The 27843-nt window shown below is 38.8% G+C and overlaps 1 protein-coding gene across 1 annotated transcript in view; it reads right to left on the bottom strand.

Annotated features, from left to right (window-relative positions):
• Positions 1–27152, bottom strand: part of JAKMIP1 (janus kinase and microtubule interacting protein 1) — a 157145-nt gene extending 129993 nt beyond the window's left edge. Inside the window, exon 1 of the mRNA XM_083834460.1 lies at positions 26971–27152. The gene's annotated coding sequence lies outside the window, so the exon portion shown is untranslated. The remainder of the gene's footprint in view (positions 1–26970) is intronic.
• Between the last annotated feature and the right edge of the window lie 691 nt (positions 27153–27843).

Raw genomic sequence — 27843 nt, forward strand, 5'->3', positions numbered from 1 at the left:
GAAAGAGATAGAAACCCTTCTGAGTTACTAAAAAATATCAGTGTTAGATCTGGCCATCCCATCTGCAGCTCGGCAAGCTGCGAGCAGAACACTACGGTGACACTCAGGTGATTCTCATGAAATTACCGGGGCACTTCAAGAACAGTATAGTTAGAGAAGTAAATGCATCCAGGAGAAACACTTGGAACAGATGTTTTGCTTTGAAATATCTTTAAAACCAAAAGGAGAACTTTCTGGCAGAACAGGGAATTGCATTTCATTCAATTATGGAACAGCCTCTGTTTGATCCTCAGAGACCAGTCAGCATCATCAAACCTTAACGCTAACTGAAACCCTGCTGCTTCTGAGAGCACTCTTGTGACTTCCATGAACACTGAACCACTTTTGATTATGGCTTTTTGATTTTTCGTTACTACTTTTTGCTTGAATAAGAGGCAGACTAGCACTGTGTTGTAAAGATACACTATGCTTTTCAAGAACAGCAAAATTCTTTTGTTAAATACCAGTGACTTGAAGAAAATAAATCCAATCCAACCCTAGCAGAAGCAAATAAGCCTGAAATCTCCCTTTATCTGGGACAAACTTTCCTGTTACACAACACAAGAGAGAGCAGATACTACAGGACCCGAGGGCATTATGCAAAGGCATCTACAACAGAGTCAGGACCAAGAATTAAACTGAATATTGGCTGGAGTTTTATTGCAAGAAGCAATTCAAAAACTGAAGAGTTCTCAAAAGATCTAACAAATGAAGACATTGGACAGTTAAGCAGGAAATGTAAAAATACTAAGAGGAGATAATGAAATCAACAATATACTGTTTGCCTTCTTTCATTTTGGTTACTGCTAGCTATTGTTGGGTACAAACATGAGTACACGAGGCACTAACACTGGAAATAATGTGAGGTGAAATGGCTTAACAAATCCAAAAGTGTATTTATTTCTCATTATCAGAAAGTGGAGAAAAAATTTCATCGGCTTTCTGAAGCCAACTATTGAAATCAATATAAAATTTTCATGCTATGAACTAGAAGTGCTACATCAGTTACCTAAAATGTATCATTGCCACAAGCTGTACTATCTGCTGGTACACTGCACTAATTGCCTTTCAAACCCAAATAAACTACAGAACAAAATACATCCTTATTTTTCTGTTCCTTCCTTATAAACTGTAATAGTCATCCATGTTCTAAAAATTCACAATAATAGAGTATGGTGTCCTTCAGTAATAAAAAAACAAAAAACAAACCCAAACTATATATCTCTTCATAAGGCCTGAAAGTTTACTTGTCTGGCAGAATGTTATCAAAGCATAGGATACTCTCCCTTGCACGAACTTAGTTGTAGAAAGAGAGTAAAGTTTACCATTAAGGGATAATGATTATTATATTCAGGACCTGCAGCCAAGAACTTATCCTCTGGCAAATGCTTCAAATCAAAACAACAATGCTGCAAGCAGATAAATGAATGGTATAAAAAATAACATGATTTAACCTTTCATGTCTAACTCAAGTCCTGCTATGTGATAATATGCTTTTGAATTAATTAAATAAATAACTCATTATTTTTATTCCTTCAGCAGACAATGCAGCCATGTCAAATATCATTAAAAATATGCCATTTATCATCCTGCAGAAAGTCTGCTTTGCTGTGGTACATTGACAGAAACAGAATAGATGTTGCCTTCCTGACAACATAAAGTATCTGTACAGCTTTGTATAACTACATCTGTTAAATTAGGATGGGCATCCTGATTTTGTGGGGTATTCCCAGCTACATGCATTAACTTGCAATTTCTGCCTTGCTTTCCAATGGATCTTAGAGATACTCACTTATCTGTACTAGCCTGGAAGAGAACCACATCACAGCATTGCTTCCACCTACCACTTGGCTGCTCTGCATGCTGTCTGGCTACTGGAAAATATATTCAGGAGGAGGAAAGAAAAATATTCTACTAACAGTCACTAAATGATGCAATTTTATTTTCCATAACTTAGAGAAGACAGGAAAACTGTACATAATGATACATTACCATGACAAAGGAAAAATAAACACATTTTTGAAGTTCAGATTAAGAAGTGTAACAGTGATGCCCTTATTCTACACAAACAGTTATTTAGGAGTCTTCTTATACAGTTTCTCTTTATGACAAAGGACAAAGCTGAAGTCAGCTTCATCTTTAGCATACCTGGTGACTGTAAAAGCTTTCCATCAATAGCTGCATATTTGTGCAGCTGATATTTCTTCTTAACCTGCTTGTTTTAGTATCAGCTTAGAGTACAAGCAGAATTTCTGACTGCAATTATGAAGTTGCTCCACTTGAAATGATAGAAATTTTGTAAATATTATTTTAAATCTTATTTTAGTACATAAACCTTCTCAGGAGAGGTCACCTCTGTTACATACATACATTTGAAAGTGACAATTCAATCTCATCTATCTTCCCCTTCAACTCAACTTCAGTGAGTTTATAATATTTGCAGAAAAGAAAAGCAATGAAAAAAGATTACACTGGATAAAAGTGAACTTAGCACAGGAGCTGAAAGCAGAAGCAAGTCAGAATACCAGAAAATCTATAGGCACAGAGAATATATATTTAAGGTAATTTTTTAGAGAGTAGGAAGGAATTAGATTTACTTTTTTTTTTCCCTTCATTTCAGAAAGCTAATTTAAATTAGTACTCAGATTAATTAGGGCAGCTAACTTTGCAGGTACAAAGGAGAGATGTTCTCAACTACAGAAAAAACTCTCCATAACAATGTTAGAACAAACAAACAAACAAAACAAAACAAAAACAAAAAAAAGAATTAGTTGCTTCACTGTTTGTAGCTAATAATAATAATAAAAAATAATTAAAAAAAAAAAAACATGATAGTATCCAGTTCTCTCTTAATGCTCTTAATGACAGGCAGTGTTACCTTGCTTTATTTTACCCACTGGGGATCTGAGATGCTCAACTTTAGAAGCTGCAGTCCTTTGCAAAGACGTTTACTTCTGGAATAAGCAGACAACCCAGATAAAATGCTCATGGTGGGCCCCCTGCCATATGAGTGAGCCGTCCAGCATTTGGGCTAAATCAGGCCTCATTCTAACTATGTAAGAATGTTGCATTTCTTATAACCTTCATTTGGATGGTTTTCTTTTAGCCTTATGACATTTAGCCTGAGCCAAGACAATATCAAGTCTCATTTTTTTGCTGCAGTTGAGAACCGTCACTAATTGATGTCATTTAGAAAACTGTCTTTTTAAATATCATTAACGTGAAACACTTCACTGTAAACAATGCATTGATGAATGAGTTAGGAATACTTGATAGAGAAGCTGCCATTCACTTTCTCACTATTCCTTGATGTTACTCATGTTGTTTTCTTTTAACTGTGTCTCTGCTGTTCCAGTTGCCCAGTGCATTAAGATCATCCAGAGGTGAAAGAACAGCTTAGGTCGTCAATATTCCAAGAATTCAAGTTCCTGTCACTTCAGGTACTTTCAGAGAAGGAAAAGCAAGCATTTCTAACTCTTTCCAGATGCTGCTACTGAGAAGAAAGAAAAAAGCCACGACTTCTAAATTTCAAGGTTATTCTGAATATTTGAGATGGTAGCTTGCTGAACTGCTGGGAGCTGCACCCGGTGTTAGCGGTGATGGTATTGCAACATTTTTAGTTAATGATTCGGGGCTAGATCTGCAGAGGGATTTGGCAGCTACAGCACTACAAAATGCACAGCTCTGATGCTGATCACTTGAGAGAAGCAGAATATCCAGCCTTCTGCTAAGCCCTTCCACTACCTCTGTAGTGCATGGGAAAGTTTACTTTCCCCTCTCTATACAATCCTCAGCAGAAAACAGACAAAAAGATGCATTTCTGACACTAAGATTTCCTAAGATGGCATCTCCACAGAACACAGCTCTAACGACTCTTTTGTAGTTCAATTTTTCTTGCTAGTTTCTTCAAAGATGAAGCAAGGGTCGATTTTATCTTTAGGATGCAATCGGAAGACTGTGCTGTAGCAGCCCTTCACACAAAGATAATGATTGCAGTCCTTGCCCTGAACACAAGTGATTCATTATTCTCCGCTGAGTGCCCCAAACATTTGTCTAGAGAGCTAGGTCCTTCCCTAAGGACCAATAAATCTTTAATTATTTTATATGAAGTGACCTAGTTTCAATAGGGAACTAGCATCCTATAATATTTTGTAGTAGGATTGCTACTGATTTGAACAAAAAGAATTCTGCAAACACAGAGAAAGCTCTCTGATTATATTTCTGAGAAAAAATTCCAGTAATACATTCTTTAATGCCCCCAGTTTACCAGTGTATTTTAGCACAGCACATCTACTGACTTAGTCCACTTTTGGGAAACAGGTTAGGTTAAACACAGATAAATAGTGACTGGTTCAGCCATGGAAAAACATGGAATAACTTGGAAATATGTAAAACCTGAGCTACAGATACACAGGAAACTTGCTTTTAGAAACTCACTTACAGAATGGAAGATACCAAGCAGACATTTTGAGAATTGCACCTTTAGATTCAGGTAATTCAAACAGAGGAAGGGGATACAAGAGATGACTGCTAAGGCAAGTACTCCAAGAAAATACCATCTTGAGAAAAGTTTCTATCCAGTGATATTTGGGGTAATCCCCCAATGGGCATAGAAGGAAAGCTATCATTCTCTCCCTTCAGCATGCCTCAGTTAAGACCACAATTTTTTGAACATTTCAAACTGGTGTAAACCTTAAAAAAAATATGTTATTACCTTGAGTCAGCACAGATGTTGTCATTATAAAAAAAAAAAAAAGAGAGAACCAATCCCAGATAATAGCCAGTCATTTGCTGTTCTCAATATCTTTAACCTTTATCACTTTCTCTGAGCCAATTTCTCTCATAATCTGTAAAATGCTGGAGCCAACACAGAGAGGCTGGCAGAGGAAAAGGCAGCTGGGTGTGGAAGAACTGGAACACCTCCTTCAATTGAGGTGTTGGCTTCAAAAACATTTCTGAGGTTATGGCTTAACTGTATCTCAAACCCACTTCCAGCTTTTTCATCCACTTCTGCCTACTGAACATCTAATGAGATTTTAGTGTCCTACAACCTACTTGATTTTTTTTTAACTTAAAAACACATAGTAGAATAGATGTGATCATTTTTTTCCAACTATTAATATATTAAATAAGCATACTAATCTGATTATATGAAATTATACATAGCTGTAAAAAAGGAGGAGAAATTCAACAAGTTGTACTTTACAACTTGTTGCAAACAGACAAAAAAACTGTTAATCCCATTATTTTGTTGTTGGTTTTGTTTTGTTTTGTTTTTTTTTAATTTAGAGTTTCTGCCTAAAATATAATGGTATTTGCTATTCTTTTTTTTTTTTTTTTTTAAGAAAGAATCACAGACTCACAGAATATCCCAAGCTGGAAGGAAACCACAAGGATCATCAAGTACAACTCTTGGCTCTATGCAGGAAGAAATTAAGACCATTTAACCCATTCCCTGTTCCAAAACACTACTAACAATCTGCATGCGCCTCACTTTATATTTTCAGTAAATGGGTACATTTGTTAAATAATGGATTTTTAAACCATCTAAATTGGTACAGACATTTTTAACCATTTCCACTGTTATCAGACTTCAAGCCCTGTATTAGAAATATTGCAGAGATTTCTAGAAATGGCAGAGATTAAAGAAGAGGAATAATCTACTTTACTTGGGCACTGGAAAGTATTTTGTACAGTGTTGGATTTCCCAATATCTGCAAGACCTTTACAGAATAATGGAAGAGATAACCAAAGGGATATTTGAAAAAGATGCGATATGGCATGATATGACATAAGAAAGACAGAAAATGTCAGACGTTGGGTCTAAGTAAGATAGGCCTGGGACAAGTTGTGTCTCAGAAATAGCCCTTTAAGAAATTAAACTCGGTTGATTTAATATCCTTCTGTAGAGATAAACTAAAGAAGATCCTAATCAGAACATTACTATGAGATGGTTTCTTTCTCTGTGAGCACTGAGCAAACGGGAAGCTGTCACTTGATAAGACAGGGCAGGAAGCGGAAGCTGGCAGTTGAATATATGAGACACTCAATGGAATTTATGAGCAAAGTTTTAGTACTCTGGAGGAAGAAGAAATTGTTTTAATGAATAAAACAAACCTGCCATATACCAGCGCATGTATTCAGATACTAAGTAAAGTTTCTTGTGAATCAGGCTTTTTGTAGGCCTCCCTCTTGCTAGGAACCATGAAGAAAAAGTGCCATCCCTCTGTGAAACAAGGGAATATTATAAAAATAAGGCAATAGTTGTTCCTAAAAAGTGAATATTTATCTTCTCACTGGGAAGTTTAATATGTTTTTAATCAAAGAAATTTTAATAAATAATATTGTGTAGATGACATATTATCTCCTTAAAATAGAGCCATTCAAAGGTAAAGGACTATTACCGAAGTCTCTCCATTTCACTTATTCTGCCTTAACCAGTTTCATAAGCAAGCAACATTTATAGTAAGAAAGCTGAGATCTCAAATGCAAACTACCGGGTAGCACAAACCCCTCGGTCTTCACAACTAAGCTAGTATTTCGTAGTGAAAGGACAGCTTAGTAAACAAAAAGCAAAACCAAATTATACAACAGTACCTGAACTCCCAGTATTAACACGGGGAGCTCTGCTATAGCCCCAATCAAATTAGTGACCAAGTAACCGTGTCATACAGACTATTGCTGTGTTCATTGAAGTGGATCAAACTCACTGTCATCCTTATATGTACACAAAGGAAACTCTTTTGTCTCATTGGATATGACTCCTTCCTTATGTAAAAGGTGAAATCAGTCTTTCCTTTGTGCTCTACCTATCTTTAGGCCTCTTTTTTTCGCCTTTAACAAACAACAACAACAACAAAACACATTTATTATTACAGTATGGCCTGGTCTTTCCCTTTCCGCACTATAATTGCATTTTAATTTCCATCACTTATTCCTGTAGTGACATGACTCCAATAAAATGAAGTACCAGTCTGGGGAACCACTATAGCCAGGACTTACAGAGGCCCTCTCCAAAGCGCTACCCTAAAAGTGAAGAATCGCATGCTGCTGCGAACAACCACACTGGTTCAGGTAGGTCCAACTCCATCTCGCACCGTATCCAGCCTCCGACAGCAGCCAAAGGTGCCAGCTCAGAGACAGTTTAGAACAGAGCATGCAGACATGACAGCACTTCACCTAACTTCTGGCTCAGGAGACTTCGTAAGCCTATGTGGAAATCCAAAGAAAAGTAATACAGAAAAGAAAAGGCATTACAGGATTTTTCCAAGTATTGTAGAAGAGGAAGGAATTCAGAAGGACAATGGGCAAAAACTCCACCACTGGTGCAAATCCATCATTCAGTACTTCAGCAAAATGTGTTGGGAGTTAGAGAATGATGACAGGATGCCACACAGGTAGCATACATGATGTTTTTGTCATCCATACTTCTAGATAAATCAAAGGTCTATGTGTATGCTATAACGCTGCTGTTCTTTTCTTCCTCTCTGGCCTGATATAGTCACTGTGATCTGGGAACATTCATGAAGTACCTTGTTTGCTACAAAACACAGTGCAAAATGACCTGGGTTATACCTGAACATTTTGATTTCTCCTGCTTAGAAAGAAATATGTACTTGTCAAGATCATTAAAAAAAGTCTGGACACATAGACTATACATATATGATATGCATAGTGAGCAAGCCAAGACTTATAAGAACGTGGAAATTACTGCCCGTGAACAGCAAATCTGATGCCCTTACTAAGCACCTAGGGCATGCAAAAGCACTTCATTACAGTACATCTGCACATTCTTCTGCCTGGGAAATTCCAGGCAGAAATACAGCTGCCCTGTCACTGCTGGCTTTCTAAACCACTCTTACAGCTCCTCTCCACATTTTTTAACTTAAATATCACGTTTGTGACTTTGCATTCCCATTACTAAGGCATGCATCAAACTTCTGGCAAATGTTGCACTGCAAATTACTTAAAACATAAATCAGATAAAGAGACTTCTGATAGAAGTTATTTTTACAGTAACACCTGCAAAATATCTTGTTAGCAAGAAAGAAGCTGAAATCCTTACAGACTATTGAGGGCAATTTGAGTTCACTCACACACCCCTGAAATCAAAATGTGTGTGAATATACGTGTTATTACAGTTCCTCAGGTACTTATTTCTAGAACATCTATCAAAGCATTAAACATACACCCAAATAGACTTAGGAGAGCATAGACAACTGTGTGAGTTGAAAATCAAACAATTTCAAAGCTAACCTGAACAAAGTAGAGGGAAAATGGCGATAAGTACTGTTATTATTTGGAATTTCAGAAACGCTCAGAGAACCTAGCTGAAAATTGGACTGCTCATCCCATAAACATGCTAGTTTTTATCCCTAGGTGAAGATATTAGAATACAATAAGAGTCTTGTCCAGGTGAAAAACAAACAAACGAAAAAACCCTCTATCCTTACATCACCTAAGCTGGTACAGATAAAAATCTGAAGGATAGACAGACTGAAACTAGCAAAGCCCCATCTTGTTAAAGCATATGTTGCCTGTCTCTGATACTTTTAACACATGCTAGAACATACTGGATGCATTATCACATTTATTGCCTTGACAACAAAGCCAGAATTAATAGTACAGGGTAGATCTTGTTCCAAAGAACTTAAATTCAAGAGGAAGCAAAGGAAGAATTACGTGTATTTTCTGATACAAACTGAGAAGATACTTTTCTTTTTGAAACAAAGCAACAAAAAGGCAAGATTTTTTTTTAATTTACTAGTTAACTGAGGAAATATGTGATTTTTCACAAGGCCTTCCCAACTGCTGCTCTCTGCCAGGCAAAATAACCAAAACAAGAAATTTAAGGAAAGCTATTTGAACATTTTTGTACAAACACTTTTTAAAGAATAAAACCTTTCCATCTTGCAGGTTGCTCTTATGTTTTGCCTTACAGTTGAAGTTAAGAAGAAGCTTAAAGTCTATGGAAATAGAATCTGCTGCAATAACCAAGTTTTTATTTTTCCCCTACAAGTTTCAAAAGAAATAATTTCCCCAATTCTGATCTTAGATACCATGTTTAGGAAAGCTCTACTGAAAACACCTTAAATGTGCTTGGTCTCAAGTACTAAATTCTCATTGCTTTTTAATAAAAAAAATATTCCAGTTATTATTTTTCTTCCATGATACCTCGGTTTCCTACAACCAGAAAAATCCTGAAGTACCCTAAAAACATTTATCAGCCAAAAATTTGTCACACATGACATGGGGCAACAATGCAATACTGCCCAACTTACAGTGTTAATCTAACAATTTAATTAACCACAGCATTTTAGGGGGGAACATGGCTTGTGGAAAGGTAACAAATGTTGAATAAATACATAGATAAAAACACCAAGGGTGACTTCTCAGTTTAACAATGCTCATAAAACAGCTAATGACTTGCTAATTCAACAGCCAAGCTAATAATAAGATGTTAAATAAGATTTGTAATACATCAATTACTAACTGATTTTCTAGAAAGAAGCAATCTTACTTTTGGCTTTTAATTATTTCACTTAAATTTTGGGAACCTAGCTTTTTACATTTCTAATGCATGACCTAAGAACACTTTTATTTTTGTCTTTAGAAGATTCTAATAAAAACAATGAGGTGTTACTAATAGAAATACCCCAGTGAGAATCATTTTTGTTCTATATATACAAAACAGGATTTCCAGAGCTCCTAGGCTTTAAAGAAAAAAGTAAGACTTAAGGTCCATAAATAATTTCTGCTCCATTACTAAAGTGAAGAGTGTGAAGTTAATTATCTTTATGTCCTCATTAACTTGTTAAACAGATCCTCTGTTTAGGATGAAACAACATAAAAACAGCAGCAAATTTACCGTGTACAATGAATTAAGAAAGGGACTGGGATTTGCAACTACCCACGTTTTTTTGTTTTGTTTAAACAAAATTTTACTAATATCACTTGAATTTGGTAGACATGGCATGAGTTTATCATATTTGGATAATCTTATCTGAGAAAAAAAAATGCAACCATGCATTATGACCAGACCATTACCCTCTTCACACCTGCAGGTAAGGCTTTCAATCACGACATGCCACGCTTCTCTCTAGACATGGATAGATGGCACTGACTTCATACCTGAAACTGTAGATAACCTGGCATCTGGTGTGATCACAGACAACAAGCAATGCTACACTGAAAAATGCAACTCAGTGAGTATAACATACTGCAGTTGAAAACTTTAGTACTGTCAAAAGCAGTGCTGCTTACCCAACAGCTAATAGATACTGATGCTGTTAGAACGAAACGTTGCAGTGCCAACACCAGGCTTTGTAAGACCAGAAAGTTTAACCAAGGCACTGGGAAGGACCCTTTCAATTTATCTGCCTGCTGTGTAAAATCATTGATATATACAGGTCCATGCAAACATACACACTGCCAACTGTATAAAAATTATGTCATCTCTGACCACATGGGAGGCCCTATAGAAAAACTGATAAACAAACCTGTTTAAAATGTGCTGCAATCCCTGCATCTGTTCCCTCTGTGAGTATGTGTTTTTGTTCTGGTTTGCTTCAAACATTTGAATGGAAACCTGAAGGTGACGCATAATGTCACTAGAAAATAGTGCTTATAAATAATGATACGAGTAGTTAAGTATTTATAGAATAGTAGCATAATAGAAATGCCATTCAGTATCTTACTAAGATACTGCTTCTACAAGACCATGATGGTTCATAATTTCATTGGAAAGTTCTCAAAAAATTGCCCAATGGGAAGCTATACATTCCTTTAATATATAAATATCCTATAAATTCATTTATATTACTTTCTTTTTGATTGTGATATATTGCAAACTCATATTTCATAATTGGTAGATTTTTACAGCTAGCAGTATCCGTACTTTTGCAGCAGCACCCTTTAAGATTGTATCCCTAAAACAGAAAAAGGAAGGCAATTTCTTTAGATAACTTCATTAAAGGGAAAATAGATTAATGAAATATATGCTGCCTATGTTACAAGTTTATTCGAATCTGAGTAGTTAATTACATTTTTAATTTAAAAACAAAACCAAACCAAACACCAACACAACACTCTAAATAACAGCAGAAAACTCACAATGAATTCCATGGAAGATTCGCTGGTGAATCTTATTTCTGTTTTTGTTGTTGTTTTGTTTTTAATGGTAGCACTGAAAAGGTGAATAAATCAGACGACTGCTGACAGTCAAGACTGAGTGACTATGGTAGCCACATATTAGATTAAACTACAGAACTATATTTAACCTGACAAGACAGGGTCCCATTTATGTAATCCTGCTTTAGAAGCTTCTAATGAGTTACTGCAGCCTAACCCAGATATGCCTGCCAGCTACTTCACTGTTGGTTTGGTTTTTACTTTTTTTTCTAGTCTACACAATAATGAGAGTACAATTTCATTGTAAAAATTGCTGCACAACACAAAGAAAACTCTTGTTTAATGTGTTGGTCATCAGTATAACCAGTAACTTAACAAATATACTACTGCCTAATTTAACTCAGAAAGTTTATTTTTGTTTGTATTAAATTTGCTATATACCCGTAGTCACCAAGCTAGTTAGAGACTCTTGCGGCAGGGGAATAAGTTGTCACTGGAATTAGGTAAGTAAAGAAATTGGTAAATTCCTTGGCAGCAGAGTGTTCACGGTGAGAACTGATGCCTACATTTACAAGTTAATGGAACGCGTGCAGAAATCAGTGAAAGTGAATTCTTATCACAGTGACCTCTTTAAGAAAATGTACCACCAAGAAAATTCTTCCGTCTTAGAAATGTCTCCGTGTTTCGGTGAGGGCATCCGCTGAGGGCCACGCCGCCCCGCTGCAGTCCTGCGTTCAGCCACCTGCCGCGCAGACACATATGGCTCTTGGGGATCAGCGGGGGCTGAGCGGGGTGAGCGGCGGTCACTCAGTAACATCTGCCAGCTGATCGAAAGGGGCATGAATGACATTCTAAAAGGAGGTTGGTTCACTCCTTCTTGCTAAAAGACAGCTGTGGTGACAAAAGGTGTGCTTTTTGACCCAAGTTATCTACAGGAAACATCTTACAAAATAAGCTGTACGTACTGTCTGGAATCAAACACAGCATGGAATATAAAACAATGACATAAAAAATAAGGTAAGAATAGTAAAAGTTACAAACGGAAGAAAAAATAAGATTTCAGTGTTATGATTTGTCATTACATCACTTCAGTAGCTGTTGTTCTGAGATTCAGCTGTGTTTAGGGTTGCTAGTTTTAAGATCACCTCAATAAATGATCATAATGCAAGCATGATATATGCATAAAATTACTTTGGATTTTGTTCTCTTTACCCTGTGCCTACTGATATATACAGGAGAAGCACTAAAAATTCAGTTCAATGAGCTATAGTTTCAGGTCAGCACATTTTCTGCTAGGGACCAGGATGCAATTCTCTGTTGCTATATCAGGTCAACAGATTTAAAGATTCAGGGAACAGTGGCTATACTGGGGATGAAGATACAGCATTCCAAAAGCTAAACAAGGTAAATAGACCATAAACATAGGATCTTGGCTTCAGATGGTAATTATTTCCCTACAAAGCTAAAGTCATAGTCCAGTGGAAATTTCTTCCACTAATTTAGCTCTTCACAAAGAAAACAATGAGGTGCCTCAAAGAAAAACAGTTTACATTTATTTTACTCAAGTATTTAATTAAAAAAACAAAACAAATGAAAAAAAAACACCATGGTGACAAGAAAAAATAAAGTAATGGCCTCTATTTAGCAAAAGAATACAAGAATTAAAAGTTTATGAAAAAAAAAATTTAAAAAAATTAAAAAAAAAAGTAAGAGAACACCAAGATTGATGACTGGCAATCCAAGCCCTAAACTTGTTTAACTATTACATACAAACAAATCAGAGATTTTATTCTGTGGTGGGGATGAGACAGAATGTGAATCCCATTATCTTTTCCATCATGTGGTGGATCTACCAATTAAGGCAGAATTTCTGCACCATGTGCATGCAATACAAACACATCTCATTACAGTCTGCCTGGTAGTCAAGCTATATGAAGACTTTTTTGTTGCTAAGATTTTTCTTGTCTTAAGCTACCACCCAAAACACAGAAAACTGCCCTTGCGAAAAGTCATACTCAGTCATTAGAATCAATTGCACAAGAAGGGCCAGGTTCTGAACCATCCTGCAAGAACCATTCACGTAGGGCTTTGCATGTATCATATATTGCACAGTGAGCTAAAACATAGAGGAGAAAAGTCTAAATATCACTTTTGATAAGCGTCTTCTTTGGTATATTCAAAGAGTGAATTTCAGCCTGCTTCCCAAGTGCAAAAAAGTGAATCTATGGGTCTGAGAATGAAAACACTTCAACCACTTCAATCTTTGGATAATAAATTTGTAACACTGAAAATTTAGAAGGGTCATTACACTCATTCAAAAAGAAAAAAGAATAGAGAGATAAGTGAGGCCTGATGATAACTGAAAAGCAAAATCAGAAATTAGAAAAACCAGTAGCTTGCTATTTACAAGAAAGAAAAAAAATGGTCACTTTTCTTATTGTAAGGGCAATTCAGAAAAGCACTGCACATTCTCTGTAAATGTGAAGTCATCCAACAGCACGTAGTCTTCAAATAGAAAGGTAATTTGGAATTCAAAAAGATAAATCCCATGTTTAGCAGCAACAAAACTTATGTAAAATTATTTTTTTGGCACAACACAGGTAGAATGATATTAACATTTATGATTAAACTTGCATAATAATGAAACATACTATGAATATTAATAAGGATAAATTACAAGAATACACATACACATTATCTGTTCAGACAAATATATATTCTGTCCTAAAGAGACAGACAATCTCAAATGAAAAGAAGCAATTATATAAAAAGGAATCACAGAATGAAACAGATATTAGAAAAAGGCTGAAATGCAAGTTACACTTAGGTTTAGGTGCTTCATGAAAAAAGGAGGAAGGAAACTTCAGTAACAGAGAACTCGTACTATGGAGGAGTTACTAAAGCAACTGAGTTTAAAATATGCAGATTATTGTATGGAGATAGGACTTATCTAAATATAAATTCCACCTATCAAAAACAGAATCAGTTTTTGCAGTATCAGAAAAAAATGCTAAGCTAAGAGCTCCAAATTGCATTCAGATCGACATTATGAACATGGCATTTTCCTGCTGGCCCAGTATCTCATGTAGAAGAATGAGAAAAAAAAAAAGTCTCTTTGCCATGTGGTTATGCAGAAGGATAACTAAACAATCACCAGTTTCCAGAACTGTGCTTTCTGTATATCAGGAACAGGATGATAGTTTTGTCTCCTTGACATACTTCCACAGAGACTATTCCAAACACAGAAGGAACAGATCAAACTTCTCTGACAATAAAAGATGAAATAAATTTATGTACAGAGACTATTATTCCCCATACACATACTCACGAACAGAAGCAGTCAAATTCTGATCCAGCTTGCACATTGTCTCTTTGTTAGTTGAGATTTATGCATTAATTCTGTAACGCATTACATGGCTTCACTGCAGGTATACAGATGTCAAAATCATACAAGCATAAAAGTGTGGCCACATCTTGCAGGTTAAGGCCCCCATACAACCAAATATTATTAGAAATGCTTTCAAAATTTTATTTTCCTCCAATAAAAAAAAAATATTAAGTGTTTACATTTCTTTGAATACAAATGCCACAGCACTTGCCAGTCTACTCCAGCATTACAAAGCCAAAGAAGTGCAAAATTTAATGAAATAGGTTAAGTAATGAATTTGAATTTGGTTGAAATTGTAAACTGTTAAAAAAAAAAGAAAACATGGTTTTAATCTGGCAGTCCCGTTGAGGCTAACATTTCTCACTGCACTGCAAGCTTATTTAGTCTGTTTATTAGTATAATACTACTAACAGCCTTCAGAAAAGAAATCTCAGATCTGGAGTTGGCTTTGAACCTAAGCTTGCCATAGTTACAGGTTAAAGCTGTGCTTTAGCATCTGCACAGGTACTACGCAACTCAACCAGAAGGCCAAACAGAACTGGGTGCTGACAGTCATCAGTGCCACTCTGGAGCTATATAATTCCATATTTCCTGCAACTCTTTCCCCATGTTCCTCTTGAGCTTCAAAAGCCCTTTGTTAGTTTATGTGGAATTACACATCATTTAAGTCTTCAGCCACATGGTTGGCACGATTTCTCCAACAACCTCCTCGTACAAGTCAAACAACCCTAGATACCACAATGCAGAATGATGCAAGCTGACCAGAGAATCACAGTATATGTTTGTTTAGTGTGATCTATATGCTTTGGTGCAGCTGGAATATGCCTTCAAAATCTCCAGAGCAATGAAAACTCCATAATGAACAGGATGAAGTCACTGTATAGGGATATCAAACTACAGAGTGTTTGGTCCTGTACAACTGGCCGTAATTTTTCAAACGGATTCAAAGAGGGTGGAAATGGCACCAGAAGAGAGCTTGCTGGCAAGGAGAGAAGAGGAATAAACCAGAGCTCCTGCAGTCTGCAGCATGAGTGGGTGTATTGAGGGTTACTGCAGGGCCATATTCCAAAGGGAAGCAGTTTTGCCGTCAATGAGCCATTACATCCAAGTCCAGCATACTGAAAACATTTACCTGAAAAAGGGGGGAAAACATAAATCAGGAACTACTTGACAGTTCTCCAAAGGCTTGTCCAGGAATTTCAACACATAGATTACAAACCATCCCTCTGCTCTTGACATTTTGTTTAATCAGCAGACAGTAAAATTTTATGTGCTACCCTGTACATAGATGGCAGATTCCAGCATATTATGGGTCTCTAAGCTGATAGCAGGTTAAATCCCATATGGAAAAGAGGCCTGCAGTTTGCTGTCAAGGCAAACACAATCAGGTAGCCTACTACCCTCCTCTTACTCCATTTAAGCTGAAATGTTTATCAGCACTTTAAAAGCGGCTTGTACAAAGGAATAAAATGAGATTTTATTTATTTATTTATTTATTTATTATAATTATAATGTATTATTTATTTATTATATATATTTATTATAATTATTATATTTATTATAATTATTATATATATTTATTATAATTATAATATATTATTTATTTATTTCCGGAGTGCTACAAATATGTGCTATTTGTGCAGCACATTACAGGAAGGACAGCAAGAGTCCTGATCACATTCCAGTGGTGTTGACGTGCAGCAGCCAGCAGCTTCAGCCAGCCAAATGCACATGGCATGCAGCATTTCCACCAAACATCTCGGGGCCAAGCTTTCAGAAGCCACAGCAAAAATGAACAAGAAAGTTCTTGCAGTCTGAGGGCAATCTGATACGTTATCTGAAGGAAGTTAAATCCTATTTGCCCAAAACAGATAAGGAAGATATCAGCACCCAACACACAACATCTGAGGATTTCCACACTGATGCTCATAAAGACAACTCTGTGGTTAACTGAGACCTACAAACATATCAGCATTATTCTTGAATGCTATTGTGCTGCATGCAACGCACAAGCTATAGGTATGCATGTTTCTGATGGAGATCAGTCTTAAAGCTGCTTTTGCAATTGATACAGTGGCCAGCAACACCGCCTGCAGAACTGATTGCAGCTTTGCACCAAAACCTGGCTTTCCAATACTGAACTGGAGGCTCACAGACCGGGAGTGAACTCACATGTCGATAGTTACTGGCTTCTCTATTGCCTTAGTCATCTCACTGGCATACTCCAGTACTGCAAGGGTGAGGAAAGCTACAAGAATCCTGTAACTACATTTAAGAATTCCTCTGCTTCAAATGCACAGCCATTTCTTGGCAGCCAAAATCTACTACGTGGTGTGATATAATGAGTATACATACACTGCCTGCCCTTCACCCAAAGTGTCAGCGTATCTGTCAAGACTCTACAGCAATTCTCAATACGGCAAAATCACACAGCCAGTAACTGTTCTGCCAGGTCAACATACAAAGGTTCTCTCTGTGACCTGTCAACACTTTGGAGATTCAGAAACTAAAGAATTTCTTGTACATCTCTGGTGCCTTCTACACATACAACGCACCAACTGGGAAACTTCATCCAGCCATACCAGTCTGCTGCCAAATGGAAGAGACTCAAGGAGAAGAGACTCAAGACTCAATAGAGCATGGGCAGGTGGAAGTAAAATACATTGATGGATTAAGAGATTGGCTCCAGAGATAAACAGAAGACATGAGCTTACCTACAAAACACTGATAAACACATTCTAGAGAGGTTCAAATTAGAAAGACTCAGCTCTTGAACTCACTGCAAGCTGATGACAGAACTAAGCACAACCAGTGAAGTCCTAGTGACGGAGGCATGCATCACGTGAAGCTTCGTGACATGGATGTTCACAGGCAGGTTCAATGAGTGACAACTACAGCACAACTGCTTTGAATAAATTTATTCACATTCTAATTTGCTAACTTACAGAATTAATTTTATATCAGGAAGAAGGTCTGTGCATGTCTTCAGTCACTAAAGTTTTGGACCATGACCCTGAGGTCACATTTGTCTATTAAAATCTTAAGAATATACACAAGCACCCGCTTACAGCCCTACTTTCCAGGGCAGCATTCATCAGTCAGAAATATTTGTGGCATGAGCCACAATAAAAGCTCTAAAAATCCCGTTTCTAGACTTTATTGTAGATTGAAGAAAGAGATATATATATAGATGTATTCAAACCCCCAAAACTGTAGCAGCTCTTCCAATGTGCAAAGGATAAGGCTGTTGGTCATAATCCCAACCATAGAATCATAGAATGGTTCGGGTTGGAAGGGACCTTAAAAATGTCCTAGTTCCAACCCCCTGACATGGGGAGGGACACCTCCCACCAGACCAGGTTGCCCAAAGCCCCATCCAGCCTGGCCTTGAACACTTCCAGGGATGGGGCATCCACAGCTTCTCTGGGCAGCCTGTGCCAGTGCCTCACCACCCTCTGAGTAAAGAATTTCTTTTGAATAACTAATCTAAGCCTATCCCGTTAATTTAAAACCATTACCCTTGCCCTATCAGTCCACTCCGACAAAAAGTCCCTCCCCAGCGTTCCTGTAGCCTCCTTCAGGTATTGGAAGGCCACTATAAAGCCTCCCTGGAGCTTTCTCTTCTCCAGGCTGAACAACCCCAACTCCCTCAGCCTGTCTCTGCAGGAGAGGTGCTCCAGCCCCTTGATCATCCCCGTGGCCTTCCTCTGGACTCATTCTAACAGCTCCATGTCCTTCTTGTGCTGGGGGCCCCAGAGCTGAACGCAGGGCTCCAGGTGGGGCCTCACAAGAGCAGAGCAGAGGGGGACAATCCCCTCCCTCCCCTGCTGGCCACGCTGCTTTTGATGCAGCCCAGGATGCAGTTGGCCTTCTGGGCTGTAAGTGCACATTGCTGCCTCATGTCGAGTGTAACTACTACAGTCAACCTCTCTGCCCAAAGAAGTTGTCATTTACATCCAGTTTAAATTCAAATGCATGCAATAAAGTTGATGGATGTATGGAAGATAGATCCATGTTAGAATCATAGAATCATAGAATCATAGAATCATAGAATATCCTGAGTTGGAAGGGACCCTTAAGGATCATCAAGTCCAACTCTTGATACCGCACAGGTCTACCCAAAAGTTCAGACCATGTGACTAAGTGACTGAAATCACAATCAAGGCAGTCAGTACCAAGAGGGTACTTATTTTCTTGTTTAAAAAGCCACAACCATTACAACAGAGAACACATGAAAAGAACTAAAAAAAAAAAAAAAAAGGTGTCACCTGTGGGGTGTCTCGGGCAATATAAATTGGGACAAAAAGAAGAGTAGTTTGTTTAACTCAAGAACTCTCAAAAATGTGTGTTTCCCATTTTACAGTTCCATTACTGAGGAGATCTTAGCCTTAAATTAACTATACCCTTCTAATATAAAAAAATAAAATAAAATTACAACAGAAGACAGAATGGCATGGCTTAAACTGTGCAGAACATCCATTCCTTCATCACAAAAAAGAGCACGGCAAAATAAGAACATGTAGCAGTTTGCCATCAACAAAGCTGCTTACATAGACACCCACTCTTTCCTATTTCCTTTTGTAGCATGTTCTTTTAACTCACTCATCTCCTTCTGCATCTTCCACTGACTATTCTTTGACTTACCAGCTTCTTCAGACTCTTTCTACAAGAAAACCGACCAAGGAAATAGTTATTTTGTTACAATCAGTTCAGAATAAATCATCCGTTTTAATTTTCCCTCTCCCAAAATATTCAGATGCCAATAAAAATAATTTCCTTGAGAAAGCGAGGGGTTATTTCCAGGGTATCTGAAATCTGAAATAACTGGAGCAGGATAGTTATTCTGCAGATCTAATCTTCATGCTGTGATAGATTCATTCATTTGGTCGCACCTCCCAGGAAGGAGCTGGCAATTACTGCATTCCAGTAAAGGACCGTGGATTTCTTCCAGCACCCTGACTCCATATGCCAGTTACAGCTGCTTGTGGCAGCCAAACCAGTAATGCATTTTTGCATCAGATGCAGAAGAGCTAGATATACTAGTTATGAAGGAGCAAACCTGCAGTAAATTAGTTTTTTTCCCTTTTCGCAGACAAGAATTATTTTTCTTGATAATAATGATGTTTCTGGCTCTGTTTTACTGAAATACAATAGGGTTTTAGATTTACAGATGCAGATCTGTAAGAAATACATCTATAAGAAATGCACGGCAGTTATCACCTACAGTGATATTGGGAGACCTCTCTCTTTTTTGAGATTCATTTGCTTTGTGTGACCAATCTGAAACTATCTTCTAAGTTAGAAATTGTAGGTAATTATAATCCTATGTTACTTTTGTGCTCCTCCAAGAATTAACCTCAATATATACATTGAGTAAACTAAGTACTATAATTAGAGTTTAAACAGTTTTTAAATCAAACACATCCCCAGTACATCCCCTCTTAAAGCCTAATCTGGCATTATTATGAAGTTCTTTTATAGCACTAGAATGTGGGAACCATCTATTTCATCCAGTTTGTCAGATAAACTGTCTCCAGACACATATTTATTTGTATGTTAATTCACGAAGTATTTTCTTAGTGCATGTGTACACACAGACAAACTCTCTGTGTTTACCACTGGTACTCTTAGAAAGCACTGTTTTGTTACCCAATAGCTAGACTGGTAGTAGTTAGTTAACTAGATAGAGTAAACCTAACTCAGCCATACCATGTAACCACAGCTGTGGTCACAGTTCCCCATTGTGGAGCACAAATAGCCAGCTAGTCTAGAAGCCATCTAAGAAAGGCTAAGGTGGGAATGTGGGAAAAAATCACAAGAAAAAAAATAAAAATCTTAGAGGCTTTTTCACACAGTGGACAATTAAAAAAAAAAAACAATACAGAGCATATTTGTTATTAATATAAAGCCATATTAGTACAATTAGCATACATCTGAGTGCAGGAAAGCTTGGTATTTTACTGCAAGACACAGTAATAGCCCTGACTTTTTGGTTGTTAGAATGCAGAGTCTAAAGAGAAATGGTAACACATGATGGCAGTCCATTAAAAACAAGGAAAAAAAATGAACCTGAAAACATTAATGGGACATAATGAGGTATCAGGAAAAAAAAGAAATAGCCCTAAAATTTTCACTTTTCAAGGTTACTCTTTACACAGAAAGCAATAGGGAAACTGCTTTAATAATTATTATTAGGAAAAACAAACAAAACAAAACAAAACAAAACCACAACAACTCATCTTACCATCCCATTCAAATATACACATCTTAAGTTCTGGGGCAGGAGCATTATCTTTGAGACTTCAACTCCTCTTACATATGCAGCTTGTGCAACAAATTTGGCCAACAAATTCAAAAATTAGTCATAGGGCAGTAAGAGAGAGCAGAAGCATTTAACTCTCATTTCCATATGAGGGAAATATAATTAAAGTTTTTAGTAAGAGTTTGACATTTTACTAAGTGACCCTGAATTGCTAGAACAGGCAATAAGTGTTGGGGGCACAGCAACCCATCCTCCTTCCCCATGCTACGTGGTAGTGGCCAAAGCCTTGTGCAAAAGCTAATAGGGTGATTATCTGCTAGGATTATGCAGAACAGAGAAGCTGAAGTCTGCCTTTGTGAGAATTAAGTCCATCATCCTATTGGTCAATGGAATTATTTTATTTTACCATAGTGCAGATAGATTTTCACTCTGATCTTTTTTTTAAATAAGTGAATATCAAAGGACATCAGTTTGAGAAGCTGGCATAGAATGCACTTACAGGTCATTCTCTTCGGTTTAAGAACTAAAAGTCCAGGAAAGGAAATGATGTATTCTTCTTTAAGAAGTAAGCTCCACTGAATTAACAAGAGGATAATTACAATATAGTCTGTATCTAAGTAGTTTGCTAATGAATGACTAAGACGGGTTCTGTTCTGCAGGAAATGTCAAGATGTGACTCTAACTACATCAACAGAAGGTAGGAACATCGTGAAAGTGATCTTTTACACCTCTATAGGTAGAACGGCTGTATTCACGGGGTTTCATCCCCCATTTCTAAGCAGTTTAGAGAAGCAACACATCACAAAACACTGTCCCCATCCTGACAGGGACCACAGTGACTTTGTGTCCCGATAGGGCAGAAGGAACTGAAGGAAGTACTTAAATCATCACAGAAGTGCCTGCAGACACTTAAACAGAGATGGCATCGCTGTCTCACAAAATACAACTCCCTGCCCAGAAATGTGCCCTGATTAGGTTCAGAGTAGCAGTGCATTGCCACAAGTATTTATAAAGTGGTGAACAAGCTTGTTCAGAGATTTAGTAGTCTACAAGAAGGCTTGTACCTTTGTCTGGCAGGTAAAATCCAAGTCAGTGAGAAGAAATGCAAAATATTTAACAGGATTTTCATAGCACAAGTGGAAGTATTATGGTACAGTAAATAGTTATCAGATGCTGGTTACTGGACTAGACAGTAAACAGAAAAACAAGATGAAATCTCAGCCCCATAACCAATGACAATTCAGAAAGTCTTATTAAAAAAAAAGGTCTGTTTTGGATAGATAAGATGTTCCTCATTCTGATCATTAAAGAAGAGAAATAAGACAATTTTGGAAGAAGTCAAGGAAGATTGCCCTGCATACTTTTATTCTCACCATATAATAATTATTATTATTATACTTCAGTTTCAATTACACTAACGTGCCACTTGGCTCACTTTAATCCGTGTGTTATCTATTTGGTTTAAGATAAACTTGAACACACTATACTTAAGAGGAAAAAATAAGCACCTGCATAGTGAAGTCAAAGCAAACAGATAAGCAGTCAATGCCCAGAATGAAGGCTGACAACCATGCTTACCTTAACTAAAGGTACGCCATTTACTGAAGTTATTGCCAGGGAGCCATGCATTTCTTCTGCAGCACATGCTTAACATCAGTGCTAAATCAAAAGTGAAACTGCAAAAAAACAGCAGTGGGGCACTAACGACACTTCCGTAATGAATGAAGAGGTAACAGCTATCACAAAAGTGACTAAAACTGTTCCATACGTATGTCTTGTCAAAGACAACGAAATGGAGGACATCTTCCAGCTATCCTAGAGGATGAAAGTTAAGTCAAAATGAAACTAAGAAACATGAAAAACTTACTTTCTGATACAGTTCCAATCTTCCTTACTTTCTAGTGTGCTAGAGAACAGACAAAATACTGTTAGGGTGGACTGAAAATGAGAAGAAAACAGCACAAAACCTCAAAGACTAATGACAAGAGTTACAAGAGACATCTTGATCCTCCTATGGTTGTGGCTATGTTCAGTAGGGATTTAGTGATATGGTTTAGTAAGGAACAAGAAAGCAACACATGAACAAATACACACTGAGCTGATAGCAGAAATAGCATCCCTCTTAATTTTATACTGATTACACAATGCCAGCTCACAGTCTAAATATATGTATTTTTTAAAAATCTACAAGAAACAAAGCAAGTAATATTTACATCAAAGGTCTTGTCATCATCAAAGTAATATGACGTTCATCAACCATCTTCCATTAATATCAATGCAAAGAAAAAAAAAAGGCACAACAAACTAATGGAAACTGCTTTTCGAGGAAGACATAGCCAATATAAAAAAGCCTATTCACTATTTCTAAACATATCATTTTTGCTTATCTTTCAGACTTTCACCTCTAGAAACTTGAGTCAGTTAATTAGATTTTTCACCACATTAGCAAAGGAGTAAAATAACTGAGTATATATATGTTTTTATATAATGTATAATCAGGGGATAAAAAGATACATTCAAAATGGCCAGTCGCTCTGTATTTTGCTCTTTTATATTGACATATAATTTCCCATTGTGAACAGTTAACAAGATACTTTGTGACTCCAAATTTTTGTGCCTGAAAGACATCAAAACCAAAACAGGGAATGCAACCTTTCACACTGTTCCTCATTACATCAAGCACCTTTTCCACTCCTCATCTAATTTATGACAACAGCCGTAGGTGGGAGATTCCCAGATACATTTGGCTCTTCGTTTGCATTTATGCATTTGTTTGAAAGTACATATGGTAAAGAAAGAATGAATCAAATTCAAGAAAAACTGTGGAAAGATGCCAAGTCTTTGAGCCTGGAATTGGGTTGAGGGAAAATGGGGGAGAACTCATTTATCACAGCACACTGAATTAGTTTCTCTTAAGCTGCCATTCCTATGAGATGAATGGAGCTAAGAGATGGAATATTGCAAGTAAGGAATCAACCAACTTAAAGCTTTAAAGATCACAGTTCCATTTTGCACTGTTGACAATGAATCTGTACCATTTTTATTGCAATACTGAAGGTGATCTATTACTGAAGTTAGGGAGAGTAACACTTTATATTTTAAAAAAATCTTAGCAAAAGTTAAAAAGAAATTGGTTACAAAGTTCACATATATGAGGAAGCCTTCCCAAGGTGGGAAGAAAAATAAGCACTTTTTTAGACCTTGAATTGTCCAGAATATTTTATCATAACATCTGAATAACCTATAAAACAATGACTATGAAATTGGTTTTCCTGAATAGTGCAGAATAACATTGCAATAAGTACCATAAATCAGCAACTGTTCTAAATATGCAACTTTTTATTTTTAAATTAAAAACAAAGACTTGGAATATGCTTCTGTGTATCAGTGCACAAAGCTGCAATTAAGGCTGCATATTGTCTTTTCGAAATGAAGCAGAATGGAGTTAATGAAAGTTGAGTGAAAAAAAAAGAATCAGGAGGATTACAGATGAGAACACGAGGAAGAATGTAATGGTTTTTGTTTCCTGGATGGCAGAGCAATTGTAGTCCAAAGTTAATATATGAATAGATAAATTGAGACTGATCGGTAGCCCAGCAGTAATCAGTGGTACGCGTCCATATATCCTCTTAGAAGGTGGCAGCATGCAGCCTTGCTTCTTGACAGAGGCAATCCAGCCACACCGACTGCATTGTGTGCTGTTCCTCACACATATTTACACCAGCTGGCCTTACACTGTCCAGAAATGTGGCCCATTTATTACGTCAACATACTTGCTAATTCTATATCCCCTATTTTTCTATCATATTCTAATCAAAATATTCAACAGAAAGAAAAAAAAATAAAGCTATACATGAAAATAACTATTAACATTTAAATGCTGAGAAATAATATTTAAAAGCAGAAACCGACAGCACAGCTGGGGTAAACTGCAAGAAATATGGTGCTGGATGGAAACTGGAATGCACATTAGCAGAGACACAAAAATACTAATGAAAACAAATAGGGACTTGAATGAGATGGACTTCTAAGAGAAAAAGCATAATGATAAATATTGGGTCTATCACTGTGTAGTAGAGATTAACTTTTTAACAAAGCACATCTCTTCCAATTCAAGCCTCATTTTTAGCTCTGGTTCAAACCATGGCCTCTTAAGGATATTTCCAACTCTTACGTTCCCATAACAACTGTCTAAGACACTCAAGGAACATACATTTAAGTGAAGAATGAACATCATTCAGAGCATTTCAAAGAAGAAGGGGAAAAAAATGCTTTATGTGCATGCAGGAGAACTTAAAGATGATCTCTACAAACCTCTACACCAATGAACTCCCACAGTACTAGTACCTCAGCGTCTCAGGCTGAAGCCCCAGGGGGTGGCCTCCCTCTCAAACCTGTGGGGCACCGCTGCAAACACCTGCTCCCTCCATCCATAAGCAGAACCACCTCTTCTAGCAGATCCTACATTCTTGGCCCTCCTGTTTAAAACTCCAGCGTATGAACTGACTTCACATTAACATCCTCAACACCTCCACCAATCCAAAACAAGCACCCAAACCCCAGAAAGACGCCGCTCTCCCTCAGGTGCAAGAAACAAAGTCATCCCAATGGAATGAGAAATATAAACAACAGGGAACAGAAATTGAAAGCAAATTTATAAACCCTAGAGAATACCACAGCTCCTCTATTACAGTAACTGATTTTAGCGTTATTAATAGTAAGCAAGCATATTTTCAATGCAGAACAAAAGCACCATCTCAAACAACAATTAAGCAGAATTTAAAACTCTTTATAAAACCTTCCTGCCTAAATGCACCATGAATTAGTGTCTCTTACAATCAGAAAACATTTATTTTAAGCAGGCTTTAGAAAACCTACACAAAGCGTATTCACCCCTAGCTGTATAAAACCTGAAACGGGAACAGGCATCTCACAGAGATAAAACACGTAAGACCCTAATAAGCATTACAGAATCCCATTCCTGCATAAATGCATACGCGCATCACGCTTACTGTCAGTGAAACCAACCGAGGAAGAAAAGACATTACTGTGTATACATGATAGGTCCTAAGTATATGGCAGGGATCTTAGGGAGCAAAAGGAATCTGGAAATGAAATGGGACTCATTTTCTTCCTCCTTATGAAATTTGCTAGGATTTCCTTCTAATAATTCCATGAACTCAGAATATATATATATATATAATATCAAATGTGTTTAAATTAACATCATTCCTTATAATTTGTTGTTTATTTATAGGCAGCACGGTACATTTAAGGCATTAGTCAGGCTAGTAATATATGACTTCTAATCTGTAAAAACCTAACAAAAATTGTTCCTAATTGCTTGTGAAAGCTGTGCCTGCTCCATCCCCTCTTTAAATAGAGATCCGGCAGATCTGCAGTGACCCACGGGCCTACCGGCTGCCTTAAGGGCTGAGATGAGGAACTTTCCCCCAAACCTCAGCTATTCCCCATGACAAACCAATCCTAAGGGGCAGCTGACAAACCCAAATCACCCCGTATCTCGATATTCCTATCATCCAGCCCCCCCGAGCGATCCGTTCTGTGGTGTTGCCATAGAAAATGGCAAGGAAGCCTCCAATTAGAGAAGAGGTCACACTTAAGCAGGGATATTATGTAAATAACAGCCTGCCAGCACCCGTCACGGAAAAAAATCAAATCAAATAAAGGCCTCATCTTGCGAGTCTTCCGAGGGCAGGCCTGGGATTTGCTCCTGGGATCCCCAGGGAGCAGGGCTGGGCTGACAGGAGCCGGGCTGGGCCCCAGGTAGGGCGGGCAGGAGGGCGGCGGGGCGCCGGGCATGGCTGTGCGCCCCTCCCGACCCGGGGGGGCACGGAGGTGGGTAGGGACACGGGGACGACCCCTCGGGGGGGGGTCCGGGGCGGCTCTGGGGCTCTCCCTTCCCGCAGCAGCCGCGCCCCAGCTCGCCGCCCCGGGACAGGCGGCGCCCAGCCCCGCCGAGGACCGGCCGCCCTGCCCGGTTGAGCGGCACCGAGGGGCGAGCGGAGACCGGGCACGGCCTCGCCCAGCCGCGGGCCGACACTTTTATCCCCTCGCACGGTCAAAGTCCCCGAGCACGGCAGCATCCTGCCTGCCTCCCCCGCTCATCCCTCCCGCCGCCGCTACTCACCCACGCCGCAGCCGGCAACGGCGGCAGCGCCCCGCCGGCTCCCCGAGCCCCCTTGTCCCCTCTTCGCCCCCTCAGGGACCCTCCTGGACCCGCAGCGCTGCGGGCGGAGCCGCCGGAGCGAGCGGCGGCTGCACCTCGGATGCCGGCTCCGGTCCCCACCCCGGGCTCCCTCCCCGGCTGTCACCGGCGGCCCGCCCTCGGGAGGCGGCGGCCCCGAGCCGAGCTCGCCAGTGGCGCCGGGCCCTGCCGCTCCCCGCAGCCCCGCCTCGGGCGGGCGGGGAGCCCCGCCGCCGCCACACCGGGGAGCGGTGGTGGTCGTGGTGGTGGTCGTGGTGGTGGTGGCGGTGAGGGGTGGCGGTGGTGGCGGCTGAGGGGCGCGGTGATGGCGCTGAGGGGAGCGGGGCGGCGGCTGGGGGGTGCGGTGGTGGCGCTGAGGGGAGCGGGGCGGCTCTCGGTGGATAAGGAGGGGACAGCGGACACGAGGCGGCCGCTCCGCGGGTCCTGGTGGTTTTTAGTCCCAGCTCTTTGGGCAGCGTTTGCCGGGTCCCCCCAGCAACCTACCCCCACTGCCCGAAGCGCGATGTGCCCCCCGAAACATGCCCAGCCTGAGGGGAGCGGTGCGGCCGAAGCTGTGCCAGTCCGGCTGGGCCCCCTTTTGGGACCCTTCTTCTTGGCTCGCCACCCGAGTACAGGTGGGCCCCAACCCTCCAAGAGTACAGTGCTGAAAAGGATTTATCGAATTAATTTTTTTATGTTAGGCGCTATCGTTGCACAGAAGAATTAGAGCTGTCAGATTAACTCAACCGCTAGCGCGTGCTATCCACGCCAGACGGCTGTAAATCCTAATGCTGTTTAAAACCTCATTATTTTCTT

This window comes from Anser anser (genome assembly GCF_964211835.1).
Source record: "Anser anser genome assembly, chromosome: 4".
NCBI lineage: Eukaryota > Metazoa > Chordata > Aves > Anseriformes > Anatidae > Anser > Anser anser.